Genomic DNA, 20,820 nt, shown 5'->3' on the forward strand with positions numbered 1-20,820 from the left:
TGCATGAATAATGTAAACCCATACAGAGTTTTCTATAGCTGGAAATATCTTTAGGAATGTGATCACATGTGGGTGCAGAGTACAAATGTGAGGGCCTGTTTTCTCACATATCCAGTGATGAGTTTACAGCATAAGAAACTGTGAGCATGAATCAGTTAGGAAGTGGATTATCTTTTCTATATATTTTTTAATGTGGCCATATATGTCATCTCTGACATATATTTCAAATATCGCTAGATGGCTTTCTAGTCTAACATATATGTGTTAAGAATGAGGGTGATGTGTACTTTTCTTCATTAGACGTGTACTGATAAGTTTTGACTTAGTTTTTCAAAATGTAGCTATATATATTTACATGTTATAATTTCAGAATGCTTTACATTTATTTCAGATTGATCTTCAATTAGCAGTGGTTCCTAATTTTACAGATTGCAGATTTACTATTCCCGGGTCTCTGTATTAAGTAATCAATGATCTGTAAAGTAGACATAAGGAAACTGCTTAAAGGAACTCAGTATTACCCAATACTAGTCATTTATGAAGTAGAGCAATCTTTGGTAAAACAAGTAATTGGCCTCTGTTGTATCTGTGTGGTAATTCTGCGTACCATATATTGAATTGTCTTTATTTTATGCGAAACATTTGTTGGATGTTCAGAGTGTGCAAAGCTGGGTTAGGAATTACAGGGGGCTGCAGAATAATAACAAGTCTTTGGTCTCAGAATGTTTCTAGTATAGTAATGATATACATATATTTCTACATGAAGTAGAAAGTAAAGATGCTAGGATATCTATGAGATGAAGGGGATGGGGGAGTATAGGGAGATGATTAAGGAGGGGATATTGGAGTGGACTTGAACTTTGAACTATAGTTTAATGTTTAGGCATCCCTATAAAAAGCTTAATCTATTACAGGAAAAAAAAAAACAGAACAGGTTTAGCAGAGGGCCCAGGCTAATCCCACCAAATACCTCATCTCAAATGTGTGGTATCATACAAGCCAATGGCCTCCAGACTTTTTAAATGCCATACCTCAGTAAAAGAATTTGAGCATGTATCTCTGATATATGTATCTTTATTTGTAAATTATATGTACTGGGCTATTAATTTATTATGTATGTTATAAAATATAAATGGTTTAGAAATGAAAAAAGAGTAGATAAATTGAATGTAAAGAAAAATTGTAATATTTTCTTCTTGCTCACTCCAGTATTATCTTGTGCACTTCCTGGGCTGTGAGAACCCGACTTTGGAAACCAGTGGTCAAAATGGGGCAGTATCACATCAAGTTTAGGTATGTTCCATGAGATGGGGGACTTCGTTTTGCTCATTGTTATCTGCCCAGCTACCTAGAACAGGGTAGCAGCTCAATGCATACTATTGAATGAACACATAGAATTGGGCTAGTTGATAAGGATGAGGACAGGATCTAGCTCATCATGAGGGTCTGGTAAGAGGAGAGATAATTTTTGTTCATTATTGTATCTCCCATACTTATAAAAATCCCTGCTGCCTAATGGGTAGTCAGGTATTAGTTGGCTGAGGAGGGGTATGGACAATGTCTAGCTCATCATGAGGGATCTGGCAGAGGCCATAGATTCATGGGTATGAAACGGGGGTCCCCTAAATTGTGACAGTGTACGGAGATGAACTAGCTGCAGATAGGCAGAAAGATACAGACCATCAGAATGGTACCAAGAACATCTCTGAAGAATGGCTTTAGTAACCTCAGATCTTAAAGCAAAAACTATGAATGTCTTAAGCATAACATTTGGATCTCACTCATCTTTGTAACCCCAGTGCCTAGGATATAATATAGTTGGTATCTGATTACTATTTGTTGAATTCAATTGCTGTTTTATACTATGTGTACTGGGTATAGGAGGCCCTGAGCCTATAGGACTCTGTCAACATCAGGAGTAGAGGTCTGTAAATGAACCTGTTCCCAGTGGAAGCAAAGCCAGTGATTCTGGGATTATGTGTTATGTAGAAATGTTTTTAAGCTCTGGCATGGTTGCATCCCCAGCGGTGTTCTAGTGACCAGAGCTGCCAAAAGCACATTTATCTGTTTATTTAAATATTATTAATGCACTTTTATTAACATATTATCAATCAAGAAAATGGAGTATATAATTAAATTATTTCATTTATGCTGTTATCCTGTTACTTCTTTCCCCATTACAAAGCTGGGATATGTCATGGATCATCCCAACCTATACTATTACAATTAGGATTGAAAATAAATAAAACAACATGCTTTGCATTTTCTCTCCTCTTTTTGGAATTTTCTAATTCAGACTTCCTCTTTAAAAAGTGGTAAAAATTCTAGTTTGTGGCCATAAAATAAAACTATCATGCATTTTATTGTGCATAGTCAGTGTTGGGGAGAACAAACATTTCCTCCCTGAGAAAACTGTGCCATCATCTCTCTCCTTTAAAGGCTGGCCAGACATAGGCATCCTTCTTTGGCTCTGACACACTGGTCAAAACAGGTAACTCCTCCACCCCCTTCTACAGTTCACTTTCATTTAGGACATGCTTATTTAAAGAAGTTTCACATCTGCACAATTAGTAAATTACTATGCTTTAATTTGCATTTCTGATGTCTTGCAGTAAACATAGGAAGTTCCTCTTTCCCCTTGCAAAAGTCTAGTTTGTCCAGCTTCCCAGAGTTGAATAAAAATTATTTCAAAGAGCCCTCCTCCATCTTTGGCATGGTCTCCAAATAAAGACTTTGAACAGTTAAGACTTCTTTGTTCTGAGCCTGTTAGTCATTGTCATCAAATCTTTAATGTTTGCAAGACTGTCACCCTTAAAGGGACAGTGGCTCACTTGTTATTGCATTTTAGAGTTTACAGTGTGATTCCACTGCCATTATCTTCTTTGCTCTTTATAATAGTGCTGTGAGGTAGATAGTAGGGTATCTATTATCCCCATGATACAGATGAGGGAAGCAGCCCCAAAGTTGTCAAGTGAATTGGCCGAGCTCACTGAGCTTGTAGTGACTTCTCTGAGACCAGAACCCAGGTATTCTGGCTACTTCTTTAGAGAGGTGCCTACTGTATAAAGCAGAATTTATCTTCTTTGAACTATATTTTTAACCTACATCATTGTAAATGCCTGGAGCAGCAATGGCATAGACAGTGTGGTTGTTTAATTGTTCATGCCCTGTGACTTCCGTGTTATCACTAAAATGGGCCTCGGATTTCTTCAATTTCTGGTGTACTTAAGTTGCTTTGTGTTTTTAAATCAGTGTTCTAAGATCATGTAGAATGACTGTCCATTTGACTTTTTACAGCTTGCAATGGAAAATGAAATATATTGTTTATACATTGACAACGAATGTGTATTGAGGTGTATTTTAGGATTCTTAAGTGATATTTGGATTATGTATTGAGGATGTTTCTTTGTGAAATATATTTCTGAAATTATAATGAAAATTAATTAGATATTTAGGTATATGAGCTAACTCAGACTGTAATTTTATATCAACTGTGTTTTTTTCAAAGAAATGGAAGTACATGCCAAAGTTTTGCGTTTAAATTTAAAGGATATTTTTATTTGGTACGCCATAAAAATTGGAGGCTTCATAGACCAGTTAGAGAATCCAATATAGCACCTTTGTCAGTTATAGAAGAGGAGATATCTTTATCCAAAAATTATTTCAGGATCATTTATTCAATTAATATTTGCTTAGTAGAAAGGTTTTATTCGTTAGGATCTTATCTCAAAATTCCCCAAGAGTGAAGTGGTCTAGTAATTATTTTACTATGGCAGAATGATAAAAGATTGATTGCATTAGAGCTTTAGAACTTCTTTATTTAAAATATTAAGGATTCACAAAAAAAGCAATTTTAATATTTAGAATATTTCAATAGGCTCCTTTCAACTTAATTTTTATAATTTGTATGTGAGTATTCATACCAACTTTGGAACATGGTATAGTATTAATGGCTGAAAAAGAGTTTTAAAAATTGGAATTTCAATAAAAGCCAGAAGCATGTGCTTATTGAAGCAACGTGTTAGGATAACACTGGTTAGAAACTATAAACTTTCTTTTCTTCAGTTTGGCTTTTCATTTAAATGGAGTATGGAAATTATAGTCATGAAGACAATTAATGTGGAGTGCCTCCTCACCCTCAATTTTTAAACACCTCACAAGAACCCCATAAGGTAGGTATTGTCTCCATTTCAGATGAGAGAACTGAGTCTCAGAAACCAGACACCTTGCCCAAGATCATTCATTCTTCCAGTTAAGTCCATGCTTTTACTCTTGTGCTTCCCAAATGACATTTGTGTAATGTACCTGTCTTGACTCCTCCTACTGGATTGTAGGCCTTCCAGCCTAGAATAAAATTACCTTTTCTTTATTTTGCATTCCTACATTGTTATGCAGATTGCCACATACAGTAACTTTGTTTTTTTTGAATCATTCTAAGCTTGTGGTAATGTCAATGTTTAGGCATCCTTATATATCCTTATATATATTATATTCTGAAATATAAAAAGATCACATTATATAGGACACTAAGAAATGAAATATCTGTGTGTTTGTTTTTAATAAGTGTTGTGCCACAATATAAAAAGGAAAATAGTTTTGGAATTCAGACAATGTGAATCAAAAGAGAATGACAGAATTTTAGCAATAAAAGGGATATTGCAGATGATCTTAGAGTAATACAATCCATCATTGTAAATGTGAAGAAACCAGGGCCCAAATTAAGGAACTAGGACCCAGGCTATGTACATATCAGAGCTGAAAATAAGATGTAAGACTTCTAGTTTGGTGTTCTAGCTCTAAAATCATGTAGAAAACATTTTAAGCCATTTAATGGGACCATATTCACTGCAGGGATATATGACAGTTTTTTTGTTGCTGCTTATAAATTGTTAAAAGATTAAGGAACCGTAAAATATTATGTATTAGAATGAAACATATTAACTTTGAAATCATTTTATCTTACTGGTTAACTTCTAATTTATTTTGTAGTATAACATAATTTTGGTAGCAGATAATAAACTGAAACATGGCTCTGGTGTAGCTAGCTCCCTGAGTCCTGTGAAAACAGCAAGAATTTGCAAAACAATAACACATTGTTAAATGGCTTGCCAGTTTATCAAATGCCAGAGGGTTATAACAGTTAGATCTTAGGAAAAAACATCCCAGTGTTAAAGCAGCTATCCTTTAAACAGAAGATCCTTCCAGGTTATTCTAGGGCTGGTAGATTTTGTTCTATCCATGAAAGTATGAACTGCCCATAGCTGTTGATCAGGAAAAAGAAGTTTGTTAAAACCGTAACGAATTTGGTCATGAGAATAATTTTACTGATTTGCATACTGCGACACCTCATGGTGGCCCTGTTAAAACTGTTCTAGTGAATGTGGTAATCACATTCCTTGGTCATTCTGACTAAATCCACTCAAATATGGACTAAACAGTAGTGGGTTAAAGACTCCAGATAATATTTACATGGTTGGTTTTTTTAAGTTTCATTTGGGAGAAATAACCTGCTCTGGAGTTCAGGGAGGAAACTTAGTACCTGATCAGAGCTCTGCTGCTGGTAGTTCTCATGAGGAATGATCCTGAACTTCCATAGAATAAGAGCCAAATAGTCCTTGCTGTTGCTAGTCTATTTTGTAAATTAGAAAAAAAAAGGTATGCCTTTCTTGAGACACTGTATTCTCAAATGTGAGGAAATTGTCACATTTTGTTAGAACAAGATGCTTTACTACCAACTGCAGGACCTTGTTATAATAAATACATAGATCTATGCTGTCCTTGAAGTGAATAGTGCCTCCTAGAGTTGTGTACAGCACAACTTGTGCAGAGTATTGAAGACCCTATAAGAAGTTATATAGGAAGATCATGTATTTAGACATCAGATCAATAAAACATTACATACAATCTATAAATATACTTCTTGAAAAGAAAAGTTGATTGTGAAATCATTACTTTAAAAATTATGAACATAATAGAAATTAAATTAAAAGAATAGATAATGGAGACCCTTCTTTGCTTCTGCAGTGTATGGACAAAAGGCTCTATATTCTATTACACACCTGTTGGTCCATCCAATTTATTATATTTTCAAAGTTAGCCTGTCTTTTAAAAGTTCTGATTAACAAGAAAATTTCCTGACCTTTATAAAGGAGCTTTCCTTATTATATATGGGTGCAGTAATAGAATATGAAATGACTTATAGCATCTATCTCTTTTATCCATCATTAAAAGTTAATTGTCACACTCATGTAAGTGCAACTTGATGGGATTTTTTAATGTACCAAAAATTGGTAACCTGTGATGAGGAAAGTATGCTCTGTGAGTTCCTGAGTTAAGAGAATAAAAGGAAAAATGAACCTTTTATAAATTTTCAGTGGCAATGGAAATAAAAGCTTTTAATTTTTGTCAGAGAATGGTGTGATAGCCAGTCGATCAGTACCTTAGTTTAGTTGGATGCAATCGGTTTTAGAATGCTGCATGTCTGACTCAAGGGTGGTTTTGGGCGACCGACAACTATGGAAGTTTAGTTCCCTCCACATTTGGAAAGACCATAATGCCTTCATTATCTTTGGGCTGCTTGGAATTATTTCCTTAACATGAGTAATAATTACCTTTTTCCACTCTTCTTTAAGGAGTGGCAATTGGTGGGATATTCAGCAGAAATTCATTTCCTAGTTTATTATTTGCATAGTCTGTGTGTTCCCCTGGTTGAATTTGGGTCTTGCCCTGTAGGTAGTGAAGATGCATTCAGTAGTTAAAGCCACAGTTTTGCTGGACCTTTCTTTCAACTCAGTGACATGATTGTAAAATACAGGGCTCCAAACAGAGTTTGAAATAGTCCTCTCGCTGACCCCCCTCACAGTTTGGTAGAAGCTGCTCAGAGGTGCTAATTGTTTCTAGTAGGAATATTATATGTGAAACCTCAAGGTAATCCTTAACCCTCTACTTTTATTTATGTCCCACTAGCCATTGACCAGTTTTCCCATGCTGTATACCTGACCTGTCCTGAGATTCTCTCCTGGCTTCCTAGCTCACAGCAGATTGATTAGATAATTAGTTTATTTGAATTATCACACACTTTTCTGTCCCCCCCCTGAAGATCAGCTCTGTCTGAGATCTAAGAGGAACTGACCACCCATATTCTGATTCCTTAACTTTTTAAACTTTGCTGAGATGACACTTGTTCTCTAGGCTACTTGTGCCCATAAATTGCTAGTTGTTTATTTTTACTATTGTCCGTAAATTTTACGTAATTTTAGTATTGGTAACGTAAGGACCTTATATAAGCCGTTTGTCAGAATGCTGGTTATTTGTTTCCATTATTGGCTAACTAATCCAGATTTTTTTAGATTTCATGATACCCGGGGCCAGCATGATTAAATAAATCATGATCACGATGTTCTAGTGACATATCCTTATGGAGAAGCACCATCTTATCTCACATGAGACAAAGATAATTTCTGTAAGAAGTTGTATCTTTCCTTTGAATTTTGTTACCCTTTTATTTTTTCAAAATTTTGAGCAGGGTTAGGGCTTCTGAATTAAATAACAAAAAACATATTTACCTTTATAAAAACCCACATAAACCGTAATATTAATCCAAGAAAAGATTATTTAAATATATCTTATTAATTTAAAATGTGACATTTATTTGGGCATGATATTGGCACCTGCAAAACTGTCTTACTTCATTACCTATGTGATGGAGTTACTGTACCTGAAACTAATATATGGTTCCTCATCTTCCCCCAACTCCTGCTATATTTTCAGAAGGAAAAGTAATCATACTGATTTGTTGAGTTACTTCTCACCCAAGCAGCTTCTGTTATGGTCTATTAACATAATTGCTCTGCTAGTTTATTTATTCTGACTTGTGAGTAATGAGTAGTTAGGTAAACTTCATAATATTCAAGATAGTTTGAAAGATTAATCAGTGCTTTATTTCCTTGTGCTAAAAATGTATAAGAGCTATTCAAGTACAATTATCTAAACAAGCTGTTTTATATCATAATGAGATCGGACTAGAAAGGTATTTTCTCTGACAACTAAAACTGAAACATTCTCAAATATTTTTGTTGTCTGAAACCTTAATTCTTAGCTACAATCAGAGAGATGGCATAAATTGTAGTTATACATAGTTGAACTTTAAGAAAAATTGGAAAGAATTTACGGTGCTCTAAAATAGTATCTTTATTAAATTAGTGATGTTGGTGATCATTCACTAAATTCCTGTCCACTGAATGGAATTGTTGAACTTTGTCTTATTTGCATGGGTGATAAGTATGTCTTCCATGACTTGACACGGAAAGGGACATTAAGAAATTACCTGATGGATGAATTAAACATGAGGCTGAATTCAGTGTTTTGGAGGCTCTTTCAGCATAGGATATTTTAAAGTTCTGATCAGATCTTTCCCAGATTCCCATAAAACCTATCCCGATTGGTTTTCTTTTTGTTTCAAAAAATTAATAAAATATAATATTAAATATAACATTTATTTACTACTTATTGTATATCAGACACTATTCTTTGTACTTCCAGATATCTCACTGAAGGTTAAAGAGCATAACAAATTTTGGTGGCAGGTATAATTAGATACAGGTTATCCCCTAACCTCCCTCCCCCTTTTTTTTTTTTTCACAGATTTTGGAACTGAGGCTCCTAGAGGATGAGTGATTTAACTGGGATTACACAGGAGGGGCCAGCATCTAAATCCAAAGCCAGTTTTCTTTCCACTGTCCTCACTTACCGAGGGAATCTTAAATCCTAAGCCTGGACTCTTAGTTTTTGATGCCTGGAACAATTGCTTTTTTTCCTTTATTTTCTTGGCTTTGTTCTCATGATTTAAAACTGAGTTCTGGACCAAGCCACACTCTCAGAAACCTGAGAAAGTTGGCTTTTAAAATATCTACCTGGGAGGCAGTATGGTTTAGGAGTAAGATTATGTGTCAGACAACTCCTGTTTGAATGTCTTCTCTGTCACCTATTAGCTGTCTGAGTTTGGCCAAGGCACTTAACCTCTTGGTATTCCAGTTTCCTCTTCTATAAACAAGGAAAATAATAGTGTCTTTTTAGGGTCATTTTGAAAATTAAAAGATGTGACCTATTTAAAGCCATCAAATACTTTGCATATAAGTACTTAGCAGATACATATTTATACTCTTTTATTTTTTAAGGTACTCTGTCCTCTGCTGTTAGATGTGTTCAGTGTATCTTATGTATATGTTTATGTTCATTTATTGTTCATAAGCATAACATGTAATCTTACAATCATTTATGGATGAAAGAAACATGTTCAGAAAACATAAGTGGTTTTCCAAAGTAGGAGTAATCCTGATAAGGTAGTAGTATTCATTTAAAGATAAAGCACAACATTATTTAAATAATAAAATAATTTTAGAATTACTTTCAAACATTCTTGAGCTCCTACTATGTGCTAAGCTGTGTCATCTCTGAGATTACAGTAATAATAAAACAGTTAAAAAAAAACATTGCTTTTATAGAGTATATTTTATAATAGGAGAAAACAGACAACAAATCAAATAAGGAAGCGATATGATCTGTTAGATTAGGTATATATTACAGAAAATGAAGGAGGGAAGGAGAGAGGAGTTTGGGGTTGCAGTTTTAAACGGGGGTGGTTTGCAGTTAAATAGGGGCTCATAGCTTGTGTCAGGACTTGAATGCAGATCTAGAAGGGATGTATACAAAGAGGTAATGTGTTGCTGACCCCATTGATGCCCTCTCCTGTTCCAAGACATTCATGTCCTTGTCTATACTGGTTTTAGAGTGCCTTTGACACTTGTGGCAACATTCCTTTTCAGCATGAAAGATGGTATAGAAGTCTGTACCTGATGGCAGCCTTTGGGGAACCTGCTGTTATCCTTGGAAAGAGGTTGCCTGGTACTTTGGATAGCTTTCTCTGTAGTTGGCAGTATTAGGGGCAAACCAGGTTTCCTAGCCTGCTCTGCTGGTAACAGTGGAGTAGGCAGGGAGTGTGGTGGATTGAATTGTGTACCCCAGTTTGGATTTGGTCTTGGCCTTGCTAGGCATTTTTGGTGTATGTGACTATTGTAAGAAGATGTGACTTCAGTTAAGGTGTGGCACAATGAATCAGGTTGGGTTTTAATCCGAATTAGTGGAATCTTTTATAAGCACTCATACTGCTCTTAAGAGTTTCTTTTTAAATTCCCTGATAGCTGTCTGGTAAGCTAGTAAGTAGGCCTTTTGGACCAAGAAGATAAGTATCTTAAGCAAGTTCTTTAAATTGCCTTCTTTTAAAATCATACTAAATAGAGGGTGTATTCAAATTTTAAAATAATCTACAAGGAGCCAAGATGGGAAAGGAGCAGAGTTGAGCTACTATTCTAAAAAATTCTTATGAGAATAAAAATCCCTTCCCCCTTCCACATTCATCTATAGATTGATTTATTAATTTTTTTCAGGTTATATTTATTATCTACTATATTCTACGCACTATGAATGTTACAAAGGTGGCTAAAGTTGTCTCTGCTTGCAAGAAGTGCATAGAACTGAAAGGGAGATAGGAAGTACAGAATTAACCTCCTTTTGAGACTTTAATGAGATAGCACAAAGGGAAGAATCTAGCACATGCCTGGTTATAGTAGATACTCAGCACCTGTGTGTTGACTCTTGGAAAAAGGGATTAGTAACCAAGGGGTACAGACAGTTTGCAATAGGAGGTCAGATGAGGGAACAGAAATGTTTAATTCCATTATTAGGTAAGTCTTCGTGGAAACTTGAAATGTAGCTTTTGAAGATTGAATGAGATTTGGGCATACCTCTTGATTGTGGGGAGAGTACTGTATTTGGTTTTGTATGTTTAGCAGGTGGTACAATATAGATAAGGGGAAAGGACAGTCCTGGTGAGGGATAAACTTGTGAGCAAGGACATGTCAGAGACTGGAAAGGTCAGGGAAGTTTAGGGGCTTTAGCAGTGAATCAGTTCAGCAAAAGAAAGAGTGAGTGCAAGGGAAATAATATGGCTTGAAAGTAAGAGAGGTTCAGGTCCTAGACATTTGTAATTGCCAGGCCAAGCAGTGAAGAACCATTGAAGCAGGTTTCCTAGCCTGCTCTGCTGGTAACAGTGGAGTAGGCAGGGAGTGTGGTGGATTGAATTGTGTACCCCAGTTTGGATTTGGTCTTGGCCTTGCTAGGCATTTTGGTGTATGTGGACATATTGTAAGAAGATGTGACTTCAGTTAAGGTGTGGCACAATGAATCAGGTTGGGTTTTAATCCGAATTAGTGGAATCTTTTATAAGCAAAAGAAATTGGGCAAAGAAAGAAAAACCACAGGGAGCAGCCAGAAGCTGGAAGTCAACAGAACCTGGAAGAGAAAGGAGAAGATGCCACCATGTGCAATGCCATGTGATGGAAAAGCCAAGGAACCCCAAAGATTGCTGGACAAAAGATACCAACCTCTGGAGGAGTAAATCTTCTAGCTTCTGAAACCTGTGAGTCAATAAATTCCTGTTGTTAAGCCAACCCATTGTATGGTATTTGTTTTAGCAGCTAGGAAACTAAAACCAAGGGTGTCAGGAGTGCCAGGTTAGAAGACTTTTTACAACATCAGAGGCTGGAAATAATTAGGAACTCATTTAGGGTGGCCACAGGGACTGAAGAGTCATGAATGGAGCCAAGTGATATTTTAGAGGCTGAATTGACAGCCCATTAAAGTGCTTCAACTTTAGCTCAGGGGAATGATTTTGAATGCCTCCTTTTGCTATAAGAACTGTGAAAATGAGAACATCAAATCAAATTTATTGGAACAACTTTACTAAGATTTAACATTATCTAAGTCATGCTTTCAAGAGCCCTTTTAGACACTGAAAGAAAAAAAAAGTTGTTATATCAACCTTTAGGTAAATGTAGCTGTTTTGATTTGCTGAAGCTGACAAAATGCAATATACCAGAAAAGGATTGTCTTTTAACAATGGGGATTTATTAAGTTACAAGTTTACAGTTCTAAGGCCATGAAAATGTCCAAATTAAGGCATCAACAGGCTACCGGCTATCCACGGCTCCTCAGGCACATGGCAATGTCTGCTGGTTTCTCCCTTCTCTCCCGGATTTCAATGCTTCCAGCTTTTGGCTTCAATGGTTTCCTCTCTGTTTCTGTGGCTTTCTTTCTGAGCTTCTGTGTCCTCTCAGCTTCTCTGAGGCTGTTTTCTGTTGCTTCTTTTCTGCTTTTTATTCTCTTTAAAGGACTCCAGTAAAAGGATTAAGACCCACTGTGAATGAGATGGGTCATATCTCAACTTGATCCTCCTCACCAAAAGATCTTACTTACAATGGGTCCACACCCAGAGGAATGGATTAAATTTAAGAACATGTTTTTCTGGGGTTCATACAGCTTCAAACCACCACAGTAACCCAATAATCACACTGTTGATTTTTATTTGAAAATTTCATAATCATCAGATTTATAAAGTGATGATTTCCAAGAAAACATTTCAGGGAGGTTTTTTTTGTTTGTTTTTTAAAGAAACATTTAGAATTTTAATGCTGTTTTAAGTTTTATTTAGTACAATACATTTTTGTTAGGAAAAACATTCTTGAGAAAATTCTGTCAACTTTTACCTTCACATCTCACATAAATGTATGATACTATAAGAAGAGATGATATGAAAATGTGATATGCATGGTCCTTTTCCTTCCTTTACCACAGACCTCATTAACATACTTGGTAGGATGTAAGTCCTGAAAATTGATAAACCCAGATTCCAACCCTGACTTTTGTACTACTGAAGTGCGCAGACACTTTATTTCAGAAGACTTCAGTTTTTTTTGTCTGTGAAATAAGAGACTGCAAATAATTGCATGGAAGATGCCCCCAAAGATAATTCTAGATTTGTTTCATCTGTGAGAAACAAACCCAAGCATTAAGGGATGATGCTTGGGTTTGGTCTGTTCCCTCACCAGCGTTCGAGAAGCAGTTGAAGTTTCTCTTGTTACATTCAGAAGTGAACTCTTGAATGGATGATCGTGGAAACCATTACATTCTCTTAGCAAACACTGATTGAGGTCCTGCCATTTTCTTTGCAGGCATGGCATTAAGCTCTGGGAATATATCATAAATAAAATAGGTACCCCCAACACAAGTTTCCATCATAGTATAGAGAAAAGAGGCATCAGGGTCTTTGTAAGTATAGGTAATTCTCCCATATTGCAGATGGAAAGTGTGAGATGAAGTGACTGTCCTCTAACTCATTGTCAAAAATCAAATTGTGTTTTAAGGAATGTCCAAATTGGTAAAAGTACTTGAAAAGTTTAAAAGATAATAGGACTTATCCCAATCCCCACCCCCCCACCCCCCATTCAAAGTCATTTCAGTTAAAGTAAGATGACTAGTGAATTCTCATTTAGGTTTCTTTATTGTTTCCCTTGTCCATGTCTGGACAATAGGAACATTTCGGTTAGTCTCCAAAACCACGACTAAAGTCAGGGTGACAGGCAATCTCTAAGGACATTGCAGCTCCAATTATATAAGGAATTATAAAGTGAAGCCAATTTTAAGCCATTTTTGCTGAAGTAGTTAGCAAAGCCCTCATTTTACACACCCTTTAAATACTGTACTTCGTTTGACTTCTAAGGAAGTCAGCTCTCTATTACAAAAATTCAATTTGGAGCAGCAGTGTAACCTCAAGTTGGTAAGAATCTGCTAAATCTACTCAGTTTGAATGGACTGGTCAGTAGTGAAACCTTTGGTTTATTTGGTATTTAGACATACCATTAAAATGAATGATTTACATTCTCATTTCATTAGACTGATGGATTTAATCATTTTATAAATTCTCCTATATTTATACTAATAATTGCTATTGTTTTACTAGGCCTTTATGTACCAGACTATGTGATAGGTATTTTACATCATCTTATTTAATCTTTACAATAAATTCTGTGAAATAGATACTATTATTCCGTTTTACCTATGAAGACCCTAAGACTCCAGGTGGTTAAATATCTTATCCACATAGCTATTTCCATGCTATGCTTGAAGATTTTAATTCTCGTCAGTCTGACTGTAGATCCTAAGTGAGAAATTTGCCACTCCAATTAATTATGGCTACAGTCTAGCCCTGTGCTTTTTAGTGCATGGGCTAAGGAACAGATTGGGTGGCTGAGGGTTGTACTTATGAGGGTAGCATGAGGGAGGAGAGACCAGATAGGTGCATTTTAGAAGCTGGGGTGAGGAGAAGAAAACTGTAGGCAGCAGGAGAACCCATGTCATCAACTGAAACATACTGTATCATACACCAAAGAGTAGATAAATGTGGCCTTGAGATCTAGCTGTTATTCCCAACTACTACTTCCTATGTCTATTCCTGAAAAAATCAGAATTTTCAGAGTGAAGTCTAAGAATTTGTATTTTTCTGAAGTCCTGCAGATGTTTCTTATGTACAGCCACTGCTAGTAGGAAACAAAATAGACATGGGGAAGGGAAAAGTCAATGAAATTGGGGATTTAGGATCTCATTCTGGGAGTGAGGGCTGTTCTTTTTCTGAAGAACATAAAGAAAAATAAAAAGCAGTGGGGTGGAACTTGATTACAGATTTTTGGTGTTATTTGTTGTTAATTTTTAAGCCTTTTTCTTACTGTTATCTATGGAAAATAATTTGATGTTTTTCTCTCACATTTTCTATGTATAAAATGGGTATATCTTTTTTTTTTTAATTAAATTCAGTTTTATTGAAATACATTCACACACCATACAATCATCCATGATATACAATCCACTGTCCACAGTATGATAACGTAGTTATGCATTCATCACCACAGTCTATCTCTGAACATTTTCCTTACATCAGAAAGAACCAGAACAAGAATAAAAAATAAAAGTGAATAAAGAACACCCAAATCATCCCCCCATCCCACCCCGTTTGTCCTTTAGTTTTTATCCCCATTCCTCCACTCATCCATACACTAGATAAAGGTGTGATCCACAAGGTCTTCACAATCACACTGTCACCCCTTGTCATCTACATTATTATATAATTGTCTTCAGGAGTCCAGACTGCTGGATTGGAGTTTTGTAGTTTCAGGTATTTACTTCTATCTATTCCAATACATTAAAGCCTAAGAGGTGTTATCTATATAATGCATAAGAATGTCCACCATAGTGACCTCTTGACTCCGTTTGGAATCTCTCAGCCACTGAAACTATTTCGTCTCATTTTGCATCCCCTTTTTGGTCAAGAAGATACTCTCAGTCCCATGATGCTGGGTCCACATTCATCCCCGGGAGTCATACTCTGCGTTGCCAGGGAGATTTACACCCCTGGGAGTCGGGTCCCACGTAGGGGGCAGGGCAGTGAGTTCACCTGTCGAGATGGCTCAGTTAGAGAGAGAGAGGGCCATATCTGAGCAACAAAGAGGTACTCAGGGGGAGACTCTTAGGCACCATTACATACAAGTTTATACTCTCCTTTGTGGTAATGAGCTTCATAAGGGCAAGTCCCATGATCGAGGGCTCAGCACATCAAACCGCCAGTCCCAATGTTTGTGACAACATCAACACCAGTCCATGTGAGGATGTCCAACACATCCGCACCTTCCCCCAGATCCTCGGGGCTGGGGAGGGGGAGGCTGTAAATATATTTTTTATTATCTGCCCAAGTTACTCTAGGATGTGTCACTATTTCACTCCAGCCTATACCAAACTACCATATCTCACTTCCTATTCAAAGTTCCATGCAATTGTGGTGTTTGAACAAATCGACTGTAGAGTTGTACCGTTTAGCAAATTTAGATCCTGTACCAAATAGATATCTATTCCCTTGGTCTGATATGAAAGTTGAAGTTTTAAAACACAATCAGTTTCAGCCTTTACCCTTTGGCCTGGCTTGCCCTCGTCTTAACCAGACCTGCTTCATTCATATCACTAATTGAAGTCTGGGCTCTTTTTCAGCCTTTTTTTTTTTTTCTTTGACAGTGGCTGTATGCACTAATACTGACATTCATATCTGCCAAGCTCTAGCTCTGAGTTTCAGGTGTCTCAGAGATATGCATTGTTCCAGAGACCAATCAGGTTATACGCTAGGGGATCAGCATCTCAAAGTTTAGAGACATGCCTTACAATTCAGGGATAGAGTTAACTGCTGTAAGAGCTTACAATCTAGGGACTATTACAAGTATTGTGTCCACATTAGGCTATGTTCTAAGATTCAATTCTGAGTTTACACATTGTAGTTAGTCCATATTGGTGAGGCATCATCCCTCTCACCATGTGTTTTCTCCAACACTTTTACTCCTATATATATATTTTCCTACAATTTTATAGAGTTATATTCACATACCATATATTTATCCACAGTGTACAGTCAGTTGTTCATGGTATCATCATAAAGTTGTACATTTATCACCACAATCAGCACTTGAACATACTGATTAAATGTTCACTGCGATCTCAGCTTTTCCTCCAATTCCAAACTTGTGCCCAATGTGTGACTGGTTACTGGAGACCCCGAAAACACTGTTTCATATAGTTCTTGGGTAATTGCCAGCTGCTCTAGGGGAGAAACAAAATTCTGCTCCTCACCACTCTGCCATCTTGCCCCGCCTCAAAATGGGTATATCTTAACTGACTTATTATCCAGAGAGGTATTTGTTGAAAAATTTCACTGATATCATTTAACTTATTTTCTGAGCAAAATCTAAATTTTAAGTAAAAGACCTGGTTACTTACCTGGTTTAATTTATACATATTTTACTAATTAATTCTTTAAATGTTTCCATCTAGTGTTATTAAATCTATACTTTAATTCCTGAATGCTTCTTCTTTAGATTTCTAACCATGGTGGACTTATTTCAGGAAGATGATAGTGTTTTAGATTTGTTCTGTGATTTTTTTGAACTCTTAAGATAAGCAGTTACCGTGAATAAATGAATGATTGGAAATGAGGTTATATCGTATGGTTTGTAAATACTTTAAAGTTGCTTACAGTAATTTTTTTTCTAAAACCTTGAGTAAGAAGAAAAGAAGATGGTATGGAATAGAATCTATAGGAGGACAATCTAGAAAGAACATTGAGTTTGGTGACCAGCTATTCTGAAGTCTTTTTATCCCCAGCAATTATTATAACATTCTTTTTTGCCTGTTCCTTACACCATGTAAAGTAGTTTTTTTTGTTGTTGGTTTTTTTTTTGGCTAAGAAATAGATCCATGCAAATGGCTGAGGATGGCATTATTTTAATATGAAACTCCGTCCTTTTTTAAAAATCCATGTTTGTTTCTACTTTGTTTTTAGAATATTTGTTTTTCCTAGACCAAAGCCTCCTTGTCTGAGTGTTAGTTGCTCAATTTCCCACCTTCTTTATTAACCTATCTAATTACATGTAGACTAACATGAGTAGGAGGGGTAAGAACAAGATGATTTGGCTAAACAATATAGTATAATTGAAATATTTTTGTGTGTATCTTCTCCTTACTTTGAGGTTTTAGAATTGCCCAGTTAACGAAGGAATTTGTAGATTCCTGACGGTACTTTAGCAAAGGGAAAAGTAGTATAAAAGGGGAAAAATAATCCAAACACATTTGCTTCTTCATTAAAGACCCTGGAAAAGATTGGGTGGTGCTCATTAACTTTTTGAAGAAGACATCTACTGTTCCGATCCCATCACTGTTATGATCATAAAAGTACGGTAAAAAATTTTTCATCAAAAATCAGAAACTGAGACAAAACTATCATACCCGTGTTTCAGGACATGATACTCATCTTCTGGACATACAGTATGCATATCTTGTTTGAAAAGATACAAGTTGAAGAAACCCCAGAGAAAGGCATCTGAGAACAGCTGGGATGAAGGAGTTGTCATTGAAGGAGGCTCTCTTCTTGAATGCCAATACATCCATAATTTAATAAGCCTGTGAAATCATGGATAAAGCCAGCAAAAGATTATTCACCAAATTTTGGTGAATTTGAATCAGTGGTCGTTTCTTAGGTTTTTAAAAAATTCTGGACAATACTTCTCCACACCGAAAATGCATGGCTATCTTAAACGTTAGGGCATAACTTTTATAAGCTGATCACAGATAAGATAAAACTAGAAAATACAAATTTCTGCAGAAGCATAATTTAAATAAATTTGTTTATGATAGAAAAATAATGGGGCATGAAAGCAAGTGGGAGGCTTTGGTGTTTATCCGTAATCTTGTGAGGTTGATGTCAGGGCAGAAAGCCATGTCTTTCTAACAACAAGCCCTTGTCTTCCCTGTCAGATAGACTGCTGGTCTGGGTAGCTCAGGGGCCAGCTCAGCTCTGTTGGTTCACGTGCTTTCATGTTATACTCACTCTTTGCCACCATTCTGCCAAGTTCTTCCAAGATACTAGTACTTTGCCTTCTATTTGAGAAAATTATTGGTTAATAGACCCCTCTGCCTATTCAACTTAGTGATTCAGTGTATAGATGTTTATCAAACAGGTGTATCTTATTACCGTATATAAAAGTGAGTCATATTAGAAACTTATGATTTTGGTGTGTGTATTGTATATGTGTGTATGTATATTTTATTTATTTTGGTTTTTTCAATTAGGTGCTGTTTAGATGCTGGCCTTGAGCCAGGACAGTTTTGCTGAGTAAACTTTCAGAGACCTTCTCCCTGCAGGGGAGTATTACATGTAAATGCTGGGTGTTACAAAGCTTTATAGGTACCTGGTAACTTTCTGCAGTTACTTCTTTAATTAACAGAACCAGTGGGGCTGTCCCACTGGGGTTACCATAGTTGTGGTGATTTTATAGTATTTCTCTTGAAGGGGTTGCTTTAGGAATATATATTAAGGCACAAACCAGTCTGAAGTGACAATCCTACCAGATCACCCATTTGAATTTCCAGAAAAGGTTCAATTTACATAAAATAACTAAGATATTGGAAAACTTTTAGGAACCTTCCATCTTTGGCTAGATTCTAGAGATATCTCTTAACTAAATTTGGTAATCAAAATTAGAGGAAATTTTGGTTTTCTTAGTCTTCTGCTTCTCAATTTTTTCTACTAAAGCACTCCAGTGGAGGGAAAAATAAACTCATAGTTTTGTGAAGTCAGGAGTCGTAGCTCAAATTTTGCTGTGAGAAGCTCAAATTTGTTGAAGTACCTAGAAAATGCATTTGAATATTATATTTGATCCCATAATATGTACCTTTTATTTTTTGTATTATGTACCTTTTTTGTGGATTATTTTGTTTTGTTTTTTAATTGGGTAAAACTGACATGGAGAAATGCATAGATCTAAAGTATACAGTTTGGTGAGTTTTGATAAAAGCATACACTAATGTAATCCACATACCTATCAAGGATATACCTTCATGTTTCAACATAGAAATAGTGTCTGAAATTATTTTCTATCAAGAAAAGTGATGCCCTAGGAATATATACTTTCTTCATCTTGTGGCTTCTATTCCTTGTTTTACTATTCTTTATTCCTCAGGGATGGTGGCAGTGGGTAATGGCATGATTATTCCATTTTTGAGAAGCATGGACTTCATCAGCAAGGTAATTGCATAAAATGACTGGACATCTTGATGGACTTTTTTTTAGCTGAAGTCTAACATTAGCTAGAGAAGTCAGTTAATGGCCATTGTTCCCAAAAAATTCCTGTTGCTCTAATTGCAAACATTTTATCAAGTCAAGCAATAGATCTGTAATTAGGAAGTTAAAGATTCATTCATACTTTTCGTTTTTGCTGGTAATCTACTTTAGAGTAAGGCCTTATTCAGATATATGTGATTTGTCATTTACTCCCTTTAACATCTTTTCCTGGATGACATTTGACACTATCTTTTCCAGGAGCCCCACTGATTACCCACCTCAGGTTTCCATTCCTGGTTTTTGAACTCTTCTGAACATTGCCTACAACTGTGACTAAGTGTTTGCACCTCTCTTTTCCTCCATAATCTTCCAGGGATCAATATTAAAGCTCCTATTAGGTAGAAACCAAGTTTTAGTTACTGTGTCTAGTGCCATGCACAACACCTTAAGCCCACTACAATTGATTGTAGGCATTACTGTTAGGTATTATAGGAAATACAAAGTTGGATAAGAGATAGACCCTATGCTCCAGGAATGCTTAGTAATATTGGGGGAAATTATGATGATAACTAATATTTATTCAGAGTTTTTTTGTGCTGGGCAGTATTCTAATTCTGTTGCATAGGATTTTATTATTGGATTTTATCTCCATTATAATCATTTGAATTAAGTAGTAACATACCTGTCTTACACATTAAGAAACTGAGTGGCTTAGGTTGGAACTCCTAGAAGCAGAGTCTGAGATGCAGATTCTTTTTTTTTTATTATTCATTTTGTTGAGATATATTCACATACCATGCAGTCATACAAAAACAAAGCATACATTCTATTGTTCACAGTACCACCACATAGTTGTGCATTCATCACCAAAATCAATCCCTGACACCTTCATTACCACTCCCACAAAAATAACAAGAATAAAATTGAAGTGAAAAAAAGCAATTAAAGTAAAAACATTCAGTGCCTTTTTCTGTTTGTTTGTTTGTTTCCTTCCCCCATTTTTCTACTCATCTATCCATAAACTAGACAAAGGGGAGTGTGGTCCATATGGCTTTCCCAGTCACATTGTCTCCCCTCATAAGCTACATTTTTATACAATCGTCTTCAAGATTCATGGGTTCTGGGTTGTAGTTTGATAGTTTCAGGTATTTACTGCTAGCTACTCCAATTCACCAGAACCTAAAAAAGGGTTACCTATATTGTGCGTAAGAGTGCCCACCAGAGTGACCTCTCAGCTCCTTTTGGAATCTCTCTGCCACTGAAGCTTATTTCAT

General features: G+C 36.0%; 1 protein-coding gene across 15 annotated transcripts in view; it reads left to right on the forward strand.

The window, feature by feature from the left end:
* Positions 1 to 20,820, forward strand: part of BBX (BBX high mobility group box domain containing) — a 312,533-nt gene that overhangs the window by 14,328 nt on the left and 277,385 nt on the right. For 3 of the 15 annotated variants that reach the window (XM_037835075.1, XM_037835086.1, XM_037835087.1), the window contains one exon: positions 1,210 to 1,293. The exons of the other annotated variants lie outside the window; for them this stretch is intronic. The gene's annotated coding sequence lies outside the window, so the exon portion shown is untranslated. The remainder of the gene's footprint in view (positions 1 to 1,209; positions 1,294 to 20,820) is intronic. 15 annotated transcript variants of the gene reach the window in all.

The sequence above is a fragment of the Choloepus didactylus genome, chromosome 1, assembly GCF_015220235.1.
Source record: "Choloepus didactylus isolate mChoDid1 chromosome 1, mChoDid1.pri, whole genome shotgun sequence".
Classification (NCBI taxonomy): domain Eukaryota; kingdom Metazoa; phylum Chordata; class Mammalia; order Pilosa; family Megalonychidae; genus Choloepus; species Choloepus didactylus.